The 18692-nt window shown below is 45.0% G+C and overlaps 1 protein-coding gene across 1 annotated transcript in view; it reads right to left on the minus strand.

The window, feature by feature from the left end:
* The window catches only part of DMBX1 (diencephalon/mesencephalon homeobox 1), a 34947-nt gene extending 17539 nt beyond the window's left edge, over positions 1 to 17408 (minus strand). The window contains exon 1 of the mRNA XM_083443932.1: positions 17120 to 17408. The gene's annotated coding sequence lies outside the window, so the exon portion shown is untranslated. The remainder of the gene's footprint in view (positions 1 to 17119) is intronic.
* Between the last annotated feature and the right edge of the window lie 1284 nt (positions 17409 to 18692).

The raw sequence follows: 18692 nt of genomic DNA on the forward strand, positions 1-18692 counted from the left end.
TTTTTTTCCCCTTTCATTTTTAAGGCTTTTAAACTCATTATTTTAAAACTGAATGGGATAGTAGAAATAGAAAAAGTATCTCTGTTTTCAACTAGGGATGGACAGATAAGTCTATTTCCATCCCATCTCCTTTTGTTGTGTTCATTCATAAGTCCGCTCCGTCCTGCTTTCACATTAATCTGCATAAAAATCCACATTTAATATATATTTAAATATACATCTTTGAACATGCTTCCTCACAAGATATGCATATATATGTATGTATGTATGTATGTCTCAAAAGTGCACATTTTAAATGCACTTTGATACCTTTTTCTGAGCCAAGAACTGCATCACAAAATTTGGAGAAGTGCAAATTCTGAATGGCATCTGTGTTCTGATCCACACATTATTCTGGGGGATGCAGATCATGTCAGTACTGTGAAGAGTTCCCTAGCCAACCCATGTCAAGCAAACGGGTTCTTGTCTGAAGCCCTGTTAAGTGTCGGCACAAATTATCCCACAGGGAGCTAACATTCATGCATATAAAAAGTGCTGTAAGTGATTGCATGTCTGAATTTAGCATGCTACACCTGCAGCCCCCATGCCAGGAGCACAATAGTTCAGTCACACATAATGGATAATGGTGTATACTTGTGCTGAGCCTATAACCTCCTTGTGGGTTATTATGCAAACAGGTCTAGATGGGCAGTTCAGCACCAGAGTTGAACAACAGGGGAATGCAAATATTTATTTATTTTTAAAATGAAATAAAGGGGAAAGCATTTCAGAGATAGCAGGCGGTAATACTTGTGTGATGCTGTGCTGCTCTTAGAATTTTTAGTGTTAAATTAGTTTTCCAGTATGCACATATACGATTCATTTTAATTGTTCTCTCAATTTAAATTTTTCTCATTTTTTCCAGTATTTCATTCGGTTCAGCATTTTACTGTATCAGTGTATGAATTGATGCTTGTTTGTCTTGAAAGTCCTCACAAAATTTCATCAGAATTTAGTGTGCATTTTTCATTTTGCTTTTTTGCATGTAATTTTCTCTAAAGTGTGCAATTTGTACACTTTTTAAAAAAAATAATCTGAGAACTGTGTCATAAAATTCAGAGAAGTGTAGATTTTGAAAGGTAGGTTTGTGACAATTCCCAGATTGGTAATTTGGACTACCAGAAACAAACTGATTTTTTCCTCATTTCTAACATGCACCAAAAAAAAAGTTTATGTTTTATAAATTTAAAATGTGAGCAGATATATCAAATTTAAAACATATATTCAGAAAAAAGACACAGACATTGGAGAAACTAGTAGCCTCTTTATTTATCACAATTATGTGACATCGCATATGGTACTGAATGAAGCTGCAATCTTATACACATTAACCTAGACAAATGCCGATTTCCAATGCACTTTTAAAGAAGACTCACGAAACTTGAACTGTGGTGAAAACAGGATCAAATATACGAACAGAGTGGATCTGTAAACAACTAAATAAATTAATAATAGCCAAATCAAAATATAGTACACTGGTACCTCAGGTTACTGATGCTTCAGCTTACAGACGCTTCAGGTTACAGACCCCGCTGACCCAGAAATAGTACCTCGGGTTAAGAACTTTGCTTCAGGATGAGAACAGAAATCGTGCTCTGGCAGCGTGGTGGCAGCGGGAGGCCCCAATAGCTAAAGTGGTACCTCAGGTTAAGAACAGTTTCAGGTTAAGAACGGATCTCCAGAACGAATTAAGTTCTTAACCCGAGGTACCACAGTATGGACATGGAAGTCCCCTAAGGCAGGAGGAATCAGGTCGCTCTCCACTCTTGGGCACGTTTACAAGGTGCCGCCTGTTATCCCACAGTAAAGGACTGGAAAGAATTATTCCTCCTCTCTACAAGAACTTTGGGTATGTAAACATGTCAAGCGCACTGCGGTCTTGTGAAGCCTGAAAGGCAGGTAAAAGTAAGGTTACCAGATTTTTTACAATGAATCCAGGGACACTTTTCAACTTCATTAGGAATGATAGGATTTTGTCAGGGGACTGATTTGTAAATTCGGGGGCCATCCCCGGGAAACTGGATGTCTGGTAACCTTACCCCAAAGGGCCCAATGCCAAGGCATCCTAGGGTGACAAAGAGTGCCCTTAGCCCAATAATGCCTTGGACATTTTCCTGTCCAGACTAAAAACCAACTAAACAAATAAAAATGCCACTCCAAGAACAGGACTCCCAGCAGTACAGAGCAGGCAAAAAAGAGGATTCCCAAAGCCAATCAGAGACTACTCCCCAAAAAAATCCTACTCAGCCCTGAAGCAAGCAACTATTGCATAGAGAGGGTGCTTCAAACTGAAGGGTGAAATTCTGGCTTCGTCCTCATCCTGATTGGCCTGACGGCCCACCTGACCCTTTGCCAACTCCTCTCCAGGGCAAAAGCATTTTGAGTCTTCTTCTCAGGAGAGCCGAGGTGCGGCAAATTAGCCACCACTTAGGGGTGGAAGTGGCACTCCACACAGTGGGACTTGTTTCCAAGTTTGTGCGCATGTGTGTGTTGCTCTCACGAACCTACATGCCACAACGCCACACAACAGTTGCAGCAGATATGGAACCTGTGGGAAGAACTGCATTTTCCACAGCGACAAAATATAGCATGGTGCAGTCTGGAGAAAGGTGTATCTGTGCCACATCAAAAAATGCCACAACCAACTTTAGCCAGGTCCAAGTTCCGTTTAAATGAATTCAGTGCCCCAATAACTCAAGCCCCAATTCCTCCAGTGGGACTTAATAAATTTGGAAAAAGTCAATAGACTGCAAAAAAGGGGTGGTAGTAACAAAAGCAATTTTGATTTTAAGATGGATTTGGGGGGGGGGAAGTACTCGCAAAAAATAATAATTAAAAACGTCAGTTTGCAGTTCTTATTTCACATGGTACTGAAGTGCTGGAAACTCACATCACTGGGCCTGAATGATCACTTGGAAAAGTTTGTCCTGGTCATTTATTTTTAATAAAATAAAATAAAATAAAATAAAATAAAATAAAATAATCTATTCAATTCTGCCTGTATCTTAAGACAGGCATGCTAATACATGCTTTCTTTGGCTCAGTCTGTATGACAATTTCTGTGAAGGAGAAAAACATGGTTGAAGGGAATGCCATGTGATTACTGCAAAAGCACCCAGCATTGTCACAAGGGAGAAGTGTCAGGATTTCAGTTTGAACTTGTTACCTGATCACCTTTTCCACCCTGCTGGGGGGAAAAGGTTTTTGAAGAACATTATTTCAAAACCTGATTACCTGAAAGGTATGTGTACTCTCCTCTTCCTCTTCCAGGTGTCCCTGCCATCTGAAGTGAGGTGGGTTGCAATTGCGGGAGAGGGGCTTCTTGGCAGGGGCAACCTGCTTACAGGACTCTCTCTCCAGGAAGGAAAGTTGTTTTTAAAGATGTTTTGATGCTGGTCTCCTTACAAAACTGGGTGGTAGTTTGAGACATGAATGCATTTATGCCTGTGTTTAGAACCCCCTCACTAGGCACAGCCAACATGGGAAAGCAATAATGACAGTGGTGTTACTGCCATTTACTTGGACGGACAGGGCAGCATCAAGGATGGAGCTGTGTGGGTTCACTGGCAGGAGGACTGAACTGGCTCAGCCAGAGTGTCCACAGCCCCAGTGTCACTCCCATCCTGCCCTGATCCCACACTGTCCAGGTAAGCATAAGTAATGCCATTGTCAGGAGGGAAACTTTGCAACATTACCCTGTTCCTGTTCCTCACACTCAACATCTTTCACATAAAGCATGCATGTAGCCCAGTCCTGGTGCCGAACACATGAACATATTATGGAGGAGTCACATACATGAATCAGGTCACATATAGTCTGGCTGCCTGTTTAGTCTAGCTCACCACTAGGCATCTCTCCCTCCCTCTCTAGCAATCCATACATGTTTCTTTTGTTACCCATGAGCCATAAAATTCTGAAATCTCCTGCTCTTTGATAGCCAGCCTCCTCTTTCTGTCTGTGGGCAATAGAAATTCCATCAGAAAGTAGATTTCAAACAGGCTTCTACAGACATCTGTCAGGGATTCTGTAATGAGATCTCCAATGGCAGTCTAATTGGTTAGAGAGGTGGTTTCAGTCTGCTGTGTGTTCATAAGCCAACACAGTGTTGCACATGTTCTTGAAGTCATTCTTAGTCCAGATGGGGCAACAGCGAGAGTCTAAGCTGTGGCATAGCTAGCTGCTTGGGTTCCCGGGGCAGCGCAAATGCCCTGCACCTTGAGGCAGGGCAAGCCAGAGCAGAGCATGCTGCGCAGAACCTCCATGGAGTCTGCAAGCCCCCGCTGCTGTTTCAGGCAGCGCAAAGCCTACAGGTGCCCAAGCCACTGCGTCACTCCCCAGGAGAGACTTGTGGCACAGGTGTGCTGCAGGCCACCCACTGCGCCCCCCCCTTCCTACACCACTGAGCCTAAGAAGGCTTCATAATGCCCAGCACAAAGTGAGGTTTTTTGAATGTACCCTAGCAGGAACACCACTTCCATAAGTGGTTATACATGGAACAGTTGTTCAGCAAGCATGTCCCTCTAATGTACATAATAGAAGATTGCTGGACCACGAGGCATGTCACACTCAATCTTTTCCTATATAATCTGGTAATTAATTACAGTGGTACCTTGGGTTAAGTACTTAATTCGTTCTAAAGGTCTGTTCTTAACCAGAAACGGTTCTTAACCTGAAGACCACTTTAGCTAATGGGGCTTCCCACTGCCGCCGTGCTGCCGCCGCACAATTTCTGTTCTCATCCTGAAGCAAAGTTCTTAACCCGAGGTACTATTTCTGGGTTAGTGGAGTCTGTAACCTGAAGCGTCTGTAACCTGAAGTGTATATAACCCGAGTTACCACTGTATTGCATATCCAGACTCAAATATGTGAGTTCAAACTGGCTGGTATGATGGAAGAATAGAAAGGATTTTTTTTTATTTTTTAATGAATGAGAAAATTAAATCATGCAAGGTACAAAAACCCTTATTGCTCTTTCCCCTTGTCTTCTCTCCTTCTTCCTAGTTGGCCTGTAGATTTGTTTGTGTAAAAAAGGGATGGAGGGAAAGATGGACCCCACAACACAAATGTAATTTGACTCAAGGGGGAAATTGGGACTCCGAATCAGAACAGTTAATGAATCAGCAAAAAGCAACATATTTTGTTCTCAGACTTTGTTTGCTTCTTTTCTTAATTTCCGTCAATATGAGGGCCTTCTCTTGCACATGCTTCACAAACAGATGCTGAATGCACAGACAACAGAGATCTAGCCCTGTGTGCTTAAGCCTATTTTTAGTTCCTATTAACAAGGTGGATATTTCGGGGGAAATATGCAGAATAGCAGAGCTTAGGCACATTAATTGAGCTTAAGTTCCGTTGATTTGTATTTTTTCCATATAGTGGTTAGGATCAAAAGATAGGCTAGTCCACATAACATTTTCCTTTTTTTAAATAATAATAATTAAGCACTCAGTTAAGTAGAAAAGTAACACCCATCAGCAAAGAATTGAAAGCCGTAAAATAATTTGACTGCAGCAGTGTGAGACTGCTTGTGCTGTGTATTACACAAAAACAAATGGCATGTTCCTTATGCTTATATACAATGGCCTAATCAGAACTACTGCAAGGATTTGAGATGAAAAAGATAATCTGTTCTGCCAGTATAGACTTGTTTGCTACATACTGTCTGACAATTTTGCACAGTTCATTTTTAAAGTGATTGCTTCCTTGTGGTTATGAAACTTTGTGCTTTGCAGGCATCAAAGACGCTGAATTGTATACCCAAGGGTCAATTTGCAGTAGCAAAAGTGCTTCTTGCTAGTGCAAGGTTGGTGAGACGCTGTTGGGTTGTAGCCAAAGTCATGCATGTGTAATTCTGCTGGTGCAACCAGCTTCCATAATAACATAATAACGCTGGTTCAGGCCAGTGTGTCATCTGGTCCAGCATCCTGTTCTCAGAGTGGCCAACAAGTGGTTTCCAGCAACTGGTAGTCAGAGGTATTCTTTCCAATAATGGAGGGAGAGCATAGCCACCATGGCTAGCAGCCATTGATTCCATCCCCTTCCTCCCATCTGTTCCAGAAAAGAGGAAGCTCCAGTGTATGTGTGGTGGTCCATTGGGTAGATGGAGCTGCAGGGCAAGCCACCATATCCCATACCTTTCTAGAGGTTCCCTAACCCTCAGAAGTTTGACTAGGGGGGCACTGGTGAAAATAGAGTGTTCTGCCATTTTGGATATAACCCACTGAATTTTATTTGTGCGGCTCTTGTCCACACAAACTGTGACCATATGTTTCCAGATGTGTTGCTATAAACATGCTGTCCAAGGACCTGCTAGGGAGCTGGTCCACATGGACAGAGTTGGTGCTACTGCTTTTCATTAGATCTGTCATAAAGATAGGTTCTGCTTTTTATTCCCTGGTCCGCAACTCCCAAATCAAACACATTTCTTGAATATAAATTGATGTTATCGTACAACAATCTGAACTTGGAAATAATTTCCATTACTATTAGTGGGACTTGGAGTGGCTTCACACATTCATTTTGAGACTATTTTTCCTCTTTCCATGGTGCTACTCTGCATGTGCTATGTATGTTATAGTACCATTGTTTTTCCCACCATGTACTGAGCTGGTGAATAGAACCTGTAGCCCTTTAACAAGTGTAATGTGCTGAAGTATAGCCCTATAATAACATGATGTACATTATGAGCATTGGCTCTCTACATGCTGGAGAACATGATGCACAGGGGGAAATAGTGACGTGACATATCACGCACACATGAAGCCATGTTTTTAGGGCTTGGGTGGCAGCCTCATTGCCTTTAGCTGAGATGACTCAGATGTGTTTCAGTTCAACAGAATTCTGGATCAGATGGTAAGCTACAAAGATGACAATATTTGATTGTTTTTGAAGTGAGCAAACAGGCCTGAAAAGCCAAATTGTTATTATTGGCACCATAATAATAACTTTAAGAAGCTTTTTTTTTTTTTTTAATTTTAAGAAGTTTAAAATTACAAACCTTTGTGATCCTTGATTTTTAAAAAAACAACTAAGAAATTCAGAGGGATTTGGTAGCAACTTAAATTAATTTGGCAGTCTTTTTTGAAAAGGGTAATAATATTTTTCCTTCTCTGCACTCATACCTTTTTATCTATGAGCTCAATGCAGGTTTATTTTTGAAAGCACTTGCAAATCCTAATGTAAGCAACAGAAAGAACGACGAAATAAATGAGTCAGAGCAAAAGCTTGGCTGCTTTGGTTTAGGTATCTTAGCACAGCTTTAGGAATCTAACTTCAGGCATCTCATCTGGAGGTTTCTTCCAGCAGTAATGTCAATGCAGATGTGTTTGCTTGTTTGGCTTTGATCAATTTGATCCTGACCCTCGCACAACACGCCTAGCTGCTATAGCCAGAAGTCTTCATTTTGGTTTGGACACTGCTGAATTTGTTTCTCTGGCTTTTTGTTATGATGTGTTTGGTGTTTAGGAGAGATTGATGACTCTGGGGACAAAACCCATTACAGTTATCCACAGGCTACAGAGACCAATGCTGTGGAGAAAAAAAATAGTTCCTGGCCTCTCGTGACAGTGTCCACTTCGTCTGACCTGGAAGGAGCCTTTTCTGGTAGTCTTTAATATTGTCCCTTCAGGGCACAGCTAATAAGCCTTATGTTGTGACAGGTACCAGAGTCTGCAAAGTGGACAGAACTCTATTGTCTGGTCGCTGGAGCATGCTCTGTCAGGCCGCAACATCACACCAACTATAACTACTGTCCATGGTCGGTAAACATTGTTTATAGTAGTTATCATGTTACAAAGTGATGCTGCTCAGCGCTGTGTCTGCCTTCATATATGGTCATGCAGAGCAGACCCAGGATCAGATCTCATATTAGATTACCCTGATCTTTTTTCTTCAAGAGGATTTAATGATTTTTTTCTTAATCTGGAGCAATTAAGGGAGAAATAGATATGTGTGATATATCTTAATGTCTTTGATATTACTATTCTTCTTATTTTATTTTGACAACCTATGTGCTACTTAACTGCAATGGTCTCTAAATAGTATAAGGAATAATACACAGAAAATATAAGAATCCGTTAGAAACTGTAAAATCAGACTTTAGTTAAAATGCCTGAGGAAATCAAAATGCCTTCAATTGGTGCTGGAAGAGGGCCTGACTGAGCTCAGCTGGAAGAGAGTTCCACAAAATTGGGCCCACAATACTGAACACACAGCTCCTGGTAGAAACGAGCTGTGGATCTGAACCATGGGCGGGGTCACTAACAGGGACTCCCCCCAAGACTTCAGGGATTAAACAGGGATATAAGGGATTAGGCAGTGATTGAGGTGCTTGACCCAAGTTGTTAAGGGTCTTGTAAATTAATACCTGGCGTTGAACCTGGTCCAATAGCCACGGCCAGTCCAGGACATTTTGGCGCTTGAGGTAAACCACAAAATGGTGCCTGCCACCTGCTCCAGCCAGGGGAGAAGGGGTGAGTGAATATCTAAATCAGGAACTGGGGGTGGAAATAAATATACATGGAACAAGGAAGCAGTAAAGATCTAGGTTGAGAACAAGGATGGGAGGAGACTAGCAGTAACTCTGCTATCTGCTAAGAGGCCACTATAGAGGCTGTGAATCCGGCCTCCAAGGAAAGTATCAGAGCTGTCGCTGCCACTGCAACAGAGGCAACAGGTGAGGCATTCCATGGAGGCCAGGTCAGCTGCCCCTGTGGATCCTGCCACCCAAAGGAGTTGCTTCACCTTGCCTTATGGGTGGGCTGGCCCTGCCAGTTGTATATGGGCAGCTAGCACATACATGCATGTAACTGGACACCTATATTTGGAATCACCAGCGGGGGGGAGGGCAGATAGGGCATTTCTACAGGGGAGAGGCTGCATTCGGAACAACTGGAGGAGAGCTTCTCCAGCTTCTCTGCACCCCAACACCTATCTGGGGCCCTTATAAAGAGCTACTGCCTAGACAGACACTGACCCAATGCAGTGATCTCTGACCTTTTTTATAACAATTTTTTTTTTCCCTTTTCTTTTAGGCAGAGGACATTGTTTTTGTTTTAGGTGTGGTAGTGGTTGTTTTTGTTTTTTTAAGTTGTTATTAGACAGTGCCATCTTAAACTTTTGTAAGTTGTATTTTCTTAGTATAATATTGTGGGTCTTTTTTCTGTTTTAAGCTGCCTTAGCGCTTTTTGGTCCAAAGGCAGCATAGAAATCTTGGATAGTAGATGTGATAAGGTGCATTCCTGTGATTATTTCCATAGCTCACACTTATTATTATTATGTAAACTGCTTAGAGGTTCTATTTACAACCAAGCAGTATTTTAATATTAATAATAATAACAACAATAATAAGCACCTGGAATTCCTTTGTAACAAAATGCAAGTTGGAATCAATTCTAAAACCACGTGAAAGTGAAACCTGGCATTCTTGTCTTAAGACAGGGCTTTGGAGAGAGAGACAGAGACTTGCCATTCAAGACTATGTGACCAAAAGGATATTTGGAGACATGTGCTAATGATAATTATTATACAGCCACAGCAGGCACTGCAACCCCCCAACAACTTGACCTCACTCCCATAGGGGCACTGCATTATCTCCTGAGAGAGATGGATGCCAACTCTAGCTTTGTATAAGTTTACCTCTCAGATGTCAATAAATGATCACAAATAAATGTTTGGGAGGGGAGAGCCACTCCTTCTTCTTTCTGTTCCCAATTGATCTGGTGCTTTCTCCTGTTAATGGCTTACTCTGAACAGACAGACACGCTTCTGTACACAGAAGGAAACTATCTTAGTGCAGAAAGTTATTACATACTCTGTCATCTGGCAGAAGAAAATAAGGTGTGCAGTGTTAAGTGAACAAGATCAGTGCCAGCCCAACGCATGCCCCTTCTCCCTGCACACCCCAGACACAACACTTTAAAGTCCTGCTGCGGGGTTCAGACACTAGTTCCTGTCCTTGTCTGTGTATTGCCACCCAAAGCAGGTCTCTGAACAGGACAGAGTAGCAGAGCAGGCAGGGGACCATGGTCAAAGAATTTGGGGGAAATCCAGTTTCTTTCTGTCCTTGCCAGAAACATTCTCTCTCTCTCTCTCTTGCTGTCTCCTTGCTGTGTGCAGCTGTCTTTATTGAGACACAACACCTTATTCCACACGCACCCACACACCTCAAGACTAAAATGTTCCAACTTCCCAGCCTCTGGCACACGTGCAAAGAAAGTTATGGAATTCAATTCTACACTAGCACGGAGCGGTCAGGCAGGCAAGCTCTGCATTGGACATTAATTCAGTAAATGTTTTAGCAATTTACATAATAGCAGGGGGTGGGGTGGGAATGGGTACAACTGGAAGGCATATGAAAGCAGATCATGTATATTTCCTCCCAGCCCTGAGATTCTGTTAAACTGAGACCAGTCATTCCTAATCTTATACTCCCATCTATTCTCATTAACACCGACCAGACTGACTAAAATCGCCCTGCTTCCAGTCTTTACCACTTTTATTGGCACTAAAACAATGAGTTCTAGAAGTTTAAATTGCAAAACTTTTTATTAAACCCTTCACGGTATAGTCCCTTGCAGCCCTAAGATTTTGTATAACTGAGACCCGTCATTCCCAGTCTTATACTTCCACCGATTCTGCTTAACACTACAGTCACCTTCCCTCCCAGCCTTTACCGTTCTCACTGATTCACCTAATAGCAGATTATTTTTTCCTTCATTTGCTTTGAGCAAAAGTAGAAGGAAAGGGGAGGATGGAAAGGCAAGCTGGCCTTTAGGGAAGCTAGGGGCTACTTCCAGACAAAACTGTTATCCATTAACATCCAATTATCACTTGGTCCAAGCCATTAATTATAAATCAGCCTCCTAATTGGGATAATTAGCTCTCTGCTGCTTAATGTAGCGTGACTGATGCGTTTGGAGAGAATGTAATCACTCCATTTGTTTAGCGTTGGGAGAACAATATCTCGTGCGCTTTCATTTCAGACTTATCTCAACTTCCCCCGCCCTCCGCCCCCGCTGGCATTAAGAGCGCTTTATGGGTTCAATTAATTGTTGGGGAGTCACGCCACTGATGGGCATGTGTCAGTTTTCCGGTGAAAGAACAAACAACCCCATGGGAGACGGATTTCCCATCAAGATCTCTAAGGGCAAGATGCGCGGAATAACTTGATTCCAAATACTTGTCTGAAGTGTCTTGTTCTCTGTGCAGGGCAAATGAAGGGCAAAATTGCCGCTGGTCCAAAACCAGAAGTTACAGCGCAAGCCTAACCATATATACTTAAAAGTAAGTCCTACTGAATTCAATCGAGGCTTACTCCTAGCTAAGTGGAGATAAGGTTGCAGCCTTAGTTGCCCTTCCATTGCTTTCTCTTGTGCTGTAGATTTTCTCTTGTCGGTTTTGTTTCCTATGTTGTCCATTTCACTTTCTAACTTTTGCTTTCGTGTCCTGATCCGCAGCGTTCCTTTTTCCTTCACCCCTAAGTCTAACTCCTTATGTTTTTCTCCTCTCGGTAAACGATGCACCTCCCAACAGATGTAGCGTCGAATCTTTCAGTTGGGGAGGGATTGTGAGAGCATGACGAAGAGTTCTGAGTAACCCCGAAGCTTGCCTTTACTCCAATAGCGGGCTGACCCAAGAACAGATACTAATAGCCTGTGATACTGTTTTCTCTCTCCCGCTCTTCCTTCCTCGCTCCACCTGGTCTGGCTGCTTAACAAACAGCACCCAATATGGGTTTTCTTTTTCTGGGGGTACGGAGAGAGAGTTCATTTCTGCTGAAAAACAACAACCACTTTTTCACTTTGGAAACTCGCTATACAACACACGCGCGAGCCTTTTGAAGCAAGCTATCGAAAGATTGTTAATAGCGATCTTGAAAAAGGTAAGTGGCAGGAACCTCCAGGACCTCCTCTGAAATGAGTGAAGGGTGCGCAAGAGCTAGTCCCTCGCCTCTCTCATTCATTTCAAAGGAGCTTGCGCAGGAGACGCTCCGCCGTGGATTGTGTCGATAAAGTCGGACCTGTTTAAATGGAGGTTCCTATTTGTTCCTAACATTATTTCCCCCGCACACATCGACACACTCATAGCTACATAATATATAAAGCTGGCCAGCCAACAAGGCTCGAAATGTTTTTTGTTGTTGATGATTATTACAAGAGATAAACGGCGTTCTTAGGCTATTCCACGCTCTCTTGTGATTCGTGGGTACTTCGCAAACAGTTTTCTCCACAATGCCTGGAAGAAAGAAGAAAAGAAAGAAACTTTCTCCCCCTTTCGCTTGATGTTTCATTAATGAGGCCCTGCTCAGAGAGCCGTATATATATAGCTGCAGGACATGATTAGATATTTATTACTGTCATTTACATGGAAAATTTGAAGAGTCAACCAAGTGGAACTGAAAGGGGGATAGGAAGGGGGGCGAGTGGAAATGGGATGTACAATAGAAGGCAGAGGGACCCCAAGGAAGACGTCCTGGGGTGGTTATCCTAGCAGCTGGGGCGAGGTGACAGGCCGGACCAGCGGGAAGTTCCCTGAACAAAATTAAATGTCAGGGATTTAAATCGGCGCGCAGCAAGGAGAGGAAAAACCCGCGCAGCCTTTGCGAACGCCTTGAAAATTCAGGATCGGGGAATGGCAAGGGCCAAAGCTTCGCCAAATTTCTAAAGCCTCTCAAGTCGTCTGCGTAGCCAGAGACTTTTGTCATCAACAGTACAACACACACACACACTTTAAACTCTGCTTCAAAGTCTTCCCTTAGCTTGCGATCTCCAGCGATTTACAGCCTAATTCTAGAACGTGTCAACTTGGAAGTAAATCCCCTTGAGTTCCATTCGGCTTTCTCGCGGGGATTGCAATTTTAATGGGGGCAAGGGGAGAGAAAGCCTATTGGGCGTGAATGGGATTTGACTTCCGAGTTTACTTCTTTGGGACCCGGACTCTGGGAAACGTTAGAGCGCTTTCAAAAGGCACCGTTTCCAAAATATCAGAAGGCAGCGAGCTAATAGTTTGTACCTGCTGCCTCTTACGAACAACAGCCTAGCGTTCCCTAAAGAGTGAAGCCGTAGCAAATAAAATAAAATAGTCCCTATCTATAGACAGTCAGAAACTAAACCTCGGGGCTAACGGGCAGCGCTCCACTCGAGGTCCTGCTGCAGCCTACAGGTCAGCCGGATGCATTTGACTCGAGGTCCCTGAGATGAGGGGGCTTGGGGGGTTGTCATCCAGATCTAAACAAACCATTGTTTGTGGAGAAAGCCAATGCAAAAAGTTAAAGAGAGACCGTAGATTTTCACCTGGGCACAGCGTGCACACTTTGGTTTTGTTTTCTACAAACGTTTTATTTGTGCAGACAAGTCCATTGCTTTCCTGTTAGTTTACGGACAAACGAATGTGCCTCGCATCTGTCATTTAGAGCCCGCTAGGAGTCCTCGTTGACCCACAGGCTATTCTCCCCCCCCCTCTTTTTTTTGGGGGGGAGGGGAGCGGGTGTCTTTTAAAACCACCAGCCATGTTCAGAACTAGCTTCGCCCTCTGCGATACAGGACCGAACTAGCGTCTTTTATTGAGCCCGATCCACAATCCCGTTAAAGGCTCCGTGCCAGGGACTAGAACCTTGGCGCGCTTTAGTACATCCATGAAACCAAACCTGCTTAAGTCCAAGTATTTCGGCTTAAACAGTTGCCGATCACTTTTTTCCGGGGAACACACACACAGCACATATACTGCTAGTGGAGAAGTCACGCGTGTTTGCCTGACTTCCGCCTTTGTGGGTGTAAACTTTACAAAATCGGTTTGAGTTCAGTTCTTGCTTGGTTGCTTCGTAAGAATGAATGGTTCGAACAAACAGCTAAACCTGTTCATTCAACGACACTCTCAGTTATCTTTCGATTCCCGCCACTTTAAAAAGGCTGTGACCTTCAGATTTATTTGGGAATTAAAGTTTCGTTGAAGTCCATGGGACTTAACTCGTTTCGTTTAGGGGGCGTTTTCCTGGAAAAGGCACGCTGACATTTCGAGGACAATTTATTCACTGCCATTGCAATCGTAGGCTGACTCCGATTTGGAATCGGAGCGCAGGGCAGCGGATCTGACCTGAAATCGTGAATGCCTACGGCTAGCTCCTCTCTCAAGGATACTGGATTTCGGGCCTGATGGCAAACACCACCTAACCGTCTAAATAAGAGGCAGCAGCCGAACACGCGCGGATGGACGAGTTAACGAAGTCACCGAGGTAAAATACATTTGTCCGGAAGTTGGAGTGATTTTTTTTTTTTTGTAAAGGTCGATTTCCTCTGCATTTGTATTTGAAAATAATTTCTCAAACTTTGCCTCCCCGACCTTCCCCCAGAACAATACTCAAGAAGTAACAGGAAACCAACCCCCCCTTTAAAAGTCATATTAATGTTGATCAGAAGAAAATAAGCGGATAGTATAGTTTAAAACCATTTTCTCTCTCCCCCCCCCCCAATCGTTTTGTAAAGAGTCACGGAATTCTTGTTCTTCAGAGCAGCCAGATCTTAAATGGCCCCTCAGAATCCCAAGGGAGTTTCTCAGAGGAGTTAAGCCTACAGAGTTCAGCGGGACTTACTCGGTTGTAAGTAAGTGTGCTTAAGGTTGCTTACATGGAGTTTGAATTATATTGTTAAGCACGAGACTGAATTCCAAACACCTGATGATGACTCAGAAGTATAGCATTTGACTTTGAAAGGGGCGCAACCCGATCCTATGCGCCTCTCACGAAGTTCAAGGGGCCTTAAAGGTACAAAACCTGCATACTGGGTTGGCCCACCAAGAAAGGAAGCCCATTTCCTGATTTTCTGGAACTGCCCCTCCCCCATATGCAAATGTACATCTGCCTGGATCCAAACAGGGGCACAGATTGACTAATACCCCCACCTCCACTCACGTGCATAGTGGGGCGGCTTAGGCTGATTGCCCTCCAGAGGTTGCTGGAAGACAATTCCCGTCATCTCCGACTGTTGCCCCTGCTGGCTGGGGCTGATGGGAACTGGTGTCCGACAACATCTGGAGAGCCACAGAGTCCCCAACTTTGCGCCCCCTGCCAGATATATTTGACTACAACCCCAGGCACGGAGCTTTACTTCTGAGTAGATAGGCGCAGGTTTGCTGTTACTATTAAGGAGTTGTAGGGCTACTTCTCCGCTGAGGGTCCCGATTTACCCAAGGAGAGAAAAATGGTCCTTGCCCAGACTTCCCGTCCACGCTGATCCGTCTTCCAATCTTCCCCTACCCGCTAGCCCACGATCCGAGGGAAATCTCTGGCTATGTAGGCCGATCTCCCCTTCGAATGTCGCCTATTTAAGTATGTGGGTTTGAAGCATATTTTATCTGGGGCCTTGCAAGGACGGGGCGGAGTGAAGGGGCGAGCAGGGATGAGTGGGAAGGAGCGGCTAGCTTCACCAAGGAAACCACCAGCAACAACAGAAAACACAAGGCAGCGTGATCCATAACTCAAGTGAAGGCAAAGTTTCGGAGTGTCTACCTTTAAAGTCTGCTTTAAAGGCCAACGCGTCCCGGTCCTATCCATGTTTGCTCAGGAGAAAGGCCCTTTGAGTTCGATGGGACTTATTACTCCCAGGTAAGTGTGTATAGGATTGCAGCACTGAAGTCTCATTGACTCTGAAATCCTGTGCACACGCATTTAGAAAGAAGTCCCACTGAACCTGCTTCAGAATAAACTTTTGCATAGATTTCGTGCGCGTAATCCTCGAATCCGGGGTGCCTCCACTTTAGGGCTGAATTGGATTGCCGGTGTGTCTACAGCTGATTCGCATTAGCAACGGTGGAGGGGTGGGGTGGGATCTCAAGGCCATCTATTTCACATACTTTGCTCTCAAACGGAGTTCCCACGCCCCGCAATTTTAATTTATTTTTATCCACCAGGTAAAAAAACCCAGATGCGATCTTAAATCCAGACCCTTCCTCCTTGTATTCTCCTGCTATTGAGCTGTATCTCCGCCACTGGCGCTGGTTTCTCTTCTTTGCCTGAAATCTCCCCCGCCCCTCTGCCTCCCGATTCCCACCCCTCGCCCCCGTTTCTCTCCCCCTTGGACCTCACTAGGCTGTTTAGCTTATTAAAACATCATTATGTAAATAGGGGTGAAATTGACAATCTACCACTGGTGCCTACAGACGAAGAGATGCGCTGTTAATTGCCCGTAGGCAAATAGAAGGGATGTGAGGAAAACAGTAGGAGAATAAAGATCTTTTAAACGCACACACGAACAAACACAGACAAAACTTTCACCTTCTTCACTTTCTGCCGAAGCCTGTACTATGGAAAGTTCAAAGGGGAGACTTGACAAATTTGAAGATTTGAAGTGGAGTATTAAAACCATTTGTGGCGCGGCTTCGCCTCTTCGCCAGGCAAAAGCTTTTAACCAAACGAATCTGTGCGCCTGAATTTTATTTCTTTAACCATCTGCTAAAAATTACATTTGAAAAGCGAGGCAAGAGATTTGTCTCTATTTTAGTAAAGGGGAGTGGGGTGAGGAAGGAGGAGTAAAGAAAAAAAAAAACATTTACGGGGCAAACTAATTTATTCCAAATGAAGCCAAGTCAGAACAAACCCAAAAAGCGGAGCCGTTCAAAGGGAAGAAGGGAGGAAAAGAGGAAGAAGAAAGAGTTGGCGGAACGGACAGCAGTCCAGCCATCTGGCCAGAAATGATACACTGGGTCAACGGTGGGAGATGGGAAGCCTCGGCTAGTCAGTAGCCGCCTAGTCACTCACACGCGGGATCGGTGCCTGGCTGTGAAATAGGGAACCGGCCCGTGACAACCGGCGCAAGAGCACAGCGTCGACTTTGGAAACTTTGCTGCGAGGAAACGAGCCCCACGACCACACAGCCCAGTCCCACCCACCTCTCCAGCAAGAGAGAGAGAGCGCCATGGTCGCCAAACCTCCACGCGCTTCCCGGGTGTAAACGCTCCTTCCTTGCTAGCTCAGGCTCAGCGCCGGGGGATCTACGCGCGGAAGGACCAACCTCTGGGCCAAGTTTCGAGCGCCGGGCAGTTCCTCTGTCAAGCAGAGGGAGGGGCAAGCGGGATGAGGAGGCCATACCTTGGGAGCCGAAGTCTCGCCTCTCTTAGGCTCGGCTGCAGTCGGCCCGGGGGGAGCCTCCGTCAGGGTCTCACTCGGGAGCGTGGGGTGCCCAGAAAGGGACTCGGGAGCGGAAGGGGAGCGCTCGCCTTACTCCAGCCTCCTCCTGCTCCGGGTTTCCCAATTGTCTCTGGGTCCTGCAAAGCTGCCATCTACTGGGGGAGGAGGAATCAGGAAGGATTTTTAAAAGGAGCTTCACACAGACCTGGGAGCTCCCCTGCAAGATTTTCAATGGTCCTTCACCCTGTCAATCAAGAGGGAGGCTTGCCGATCTCTCCCCTCCGCCGCCGCCGCCAAGTCTCCCTCCGCCTCCTTCTTACTCTTCTAATAGCAACTTAAGAGGAGTAGGGTGGATGGGCTGCTTTTTTTTTTTTGCCCCCCTCCCCTTCTAGTCATTTACTCCAAGCCTAGTCAAGTGCAACAGTCTAATTGAATCCCTGGCAGATCATCAGAGCAAGCCAGGCTGGCGTGGAAGAAGCGGAGGGGCAGAGGAGAGTTTAATAAGTGGCCGGAGTGGGTGGTGGATCTGAGCCTGAGAAAAGTGACCGCGGCTCTCCAAGGCGGAGAGACGCCTCTTGGCCTTTTTCGCCAAGTTTGATCGCAAAGGAGTTGCCTCTTTTGGCAAGGGCCTGCTGCCAAGCATCGCCATACAATTCACATTTGGAAAGCTGCATTGCCGGGGCCGGCGTGACTGGCTGGCTGGCTGCCCCCTGAAGGGGGTTTGATCTGGGAGCAGATGCGCGCTCTTTATATGACGCGTTTCCTTTCGGATCAGGTCAGTTTCTCTCTGGAACTTTTAAAGCCTGACTTGCTGCGTCTGACAGACCCACTTGCTGCCAATTCCAATACACTTATGCATCGACTCACCGAGTGTCTTCCTTAGAGTCTAGTTTCAGCCCCACAACCAAAGACCAAGGCCCTCTCTTTGCCTTCGCCTAGATCTATGGCCTGCCCTCGGTATCAAGCTGCCTTCGCCAACCTGGTGCCCTCCAGATGTGGTTGGCCGGAATGTCTGTAAGAAATGGCTAATTGCCAGGATTTCTCAGCTTGACCACATCTGGAGGGCATCAGCTTGGCGAAGGCCGGTGTAAGGCATAGAGGGATCTCCAAAAAGAGGCTTCTGGGGGAAAAGATCACCTGTCTCAGTTCCTCAGGTCAAACAGGAGGGAGATCTTCCTAGTCAGGAAAAGTCTGAAGTTGCCTAGCGGCGACTGCGCCCTTGACCTTGGCCCGATTACTACACTCTAACCCTGAGGCGCCAGCGCGTGTTCAGCGGTGTACTTCTCAGTTGATGACGCTTCTGACCCGCTTTAAACGACGATCACAGCTCCCCACTCCTCCATTTGGATGGAAGTGAAGCCCTTTCCCCCCAAACCAACGTGTTTGGCATAGGAACGTAAAGAGAGGTGGTTGCTGCTATTATTACTACTATTACTATTATTACAACGAAGAGGTAACTGGATATAAACAATAACATCTAGGCAAGGCGTAGGAAAGTGAATTGGCCCATGCGGGGTTTAGGGGTGGCCTCCCA

Source organism: Podarcis tiliguerta (assembly GCF_965153285.1).
Source record: "Podarcis tiliguerta genome assembly, chromosome: 6".
NCBI lineage: Eukaryota > Metazoa > Chordata > Lepidosauria > Squamata > Lacertidae > Podarcis > Podarcis tiliguerta.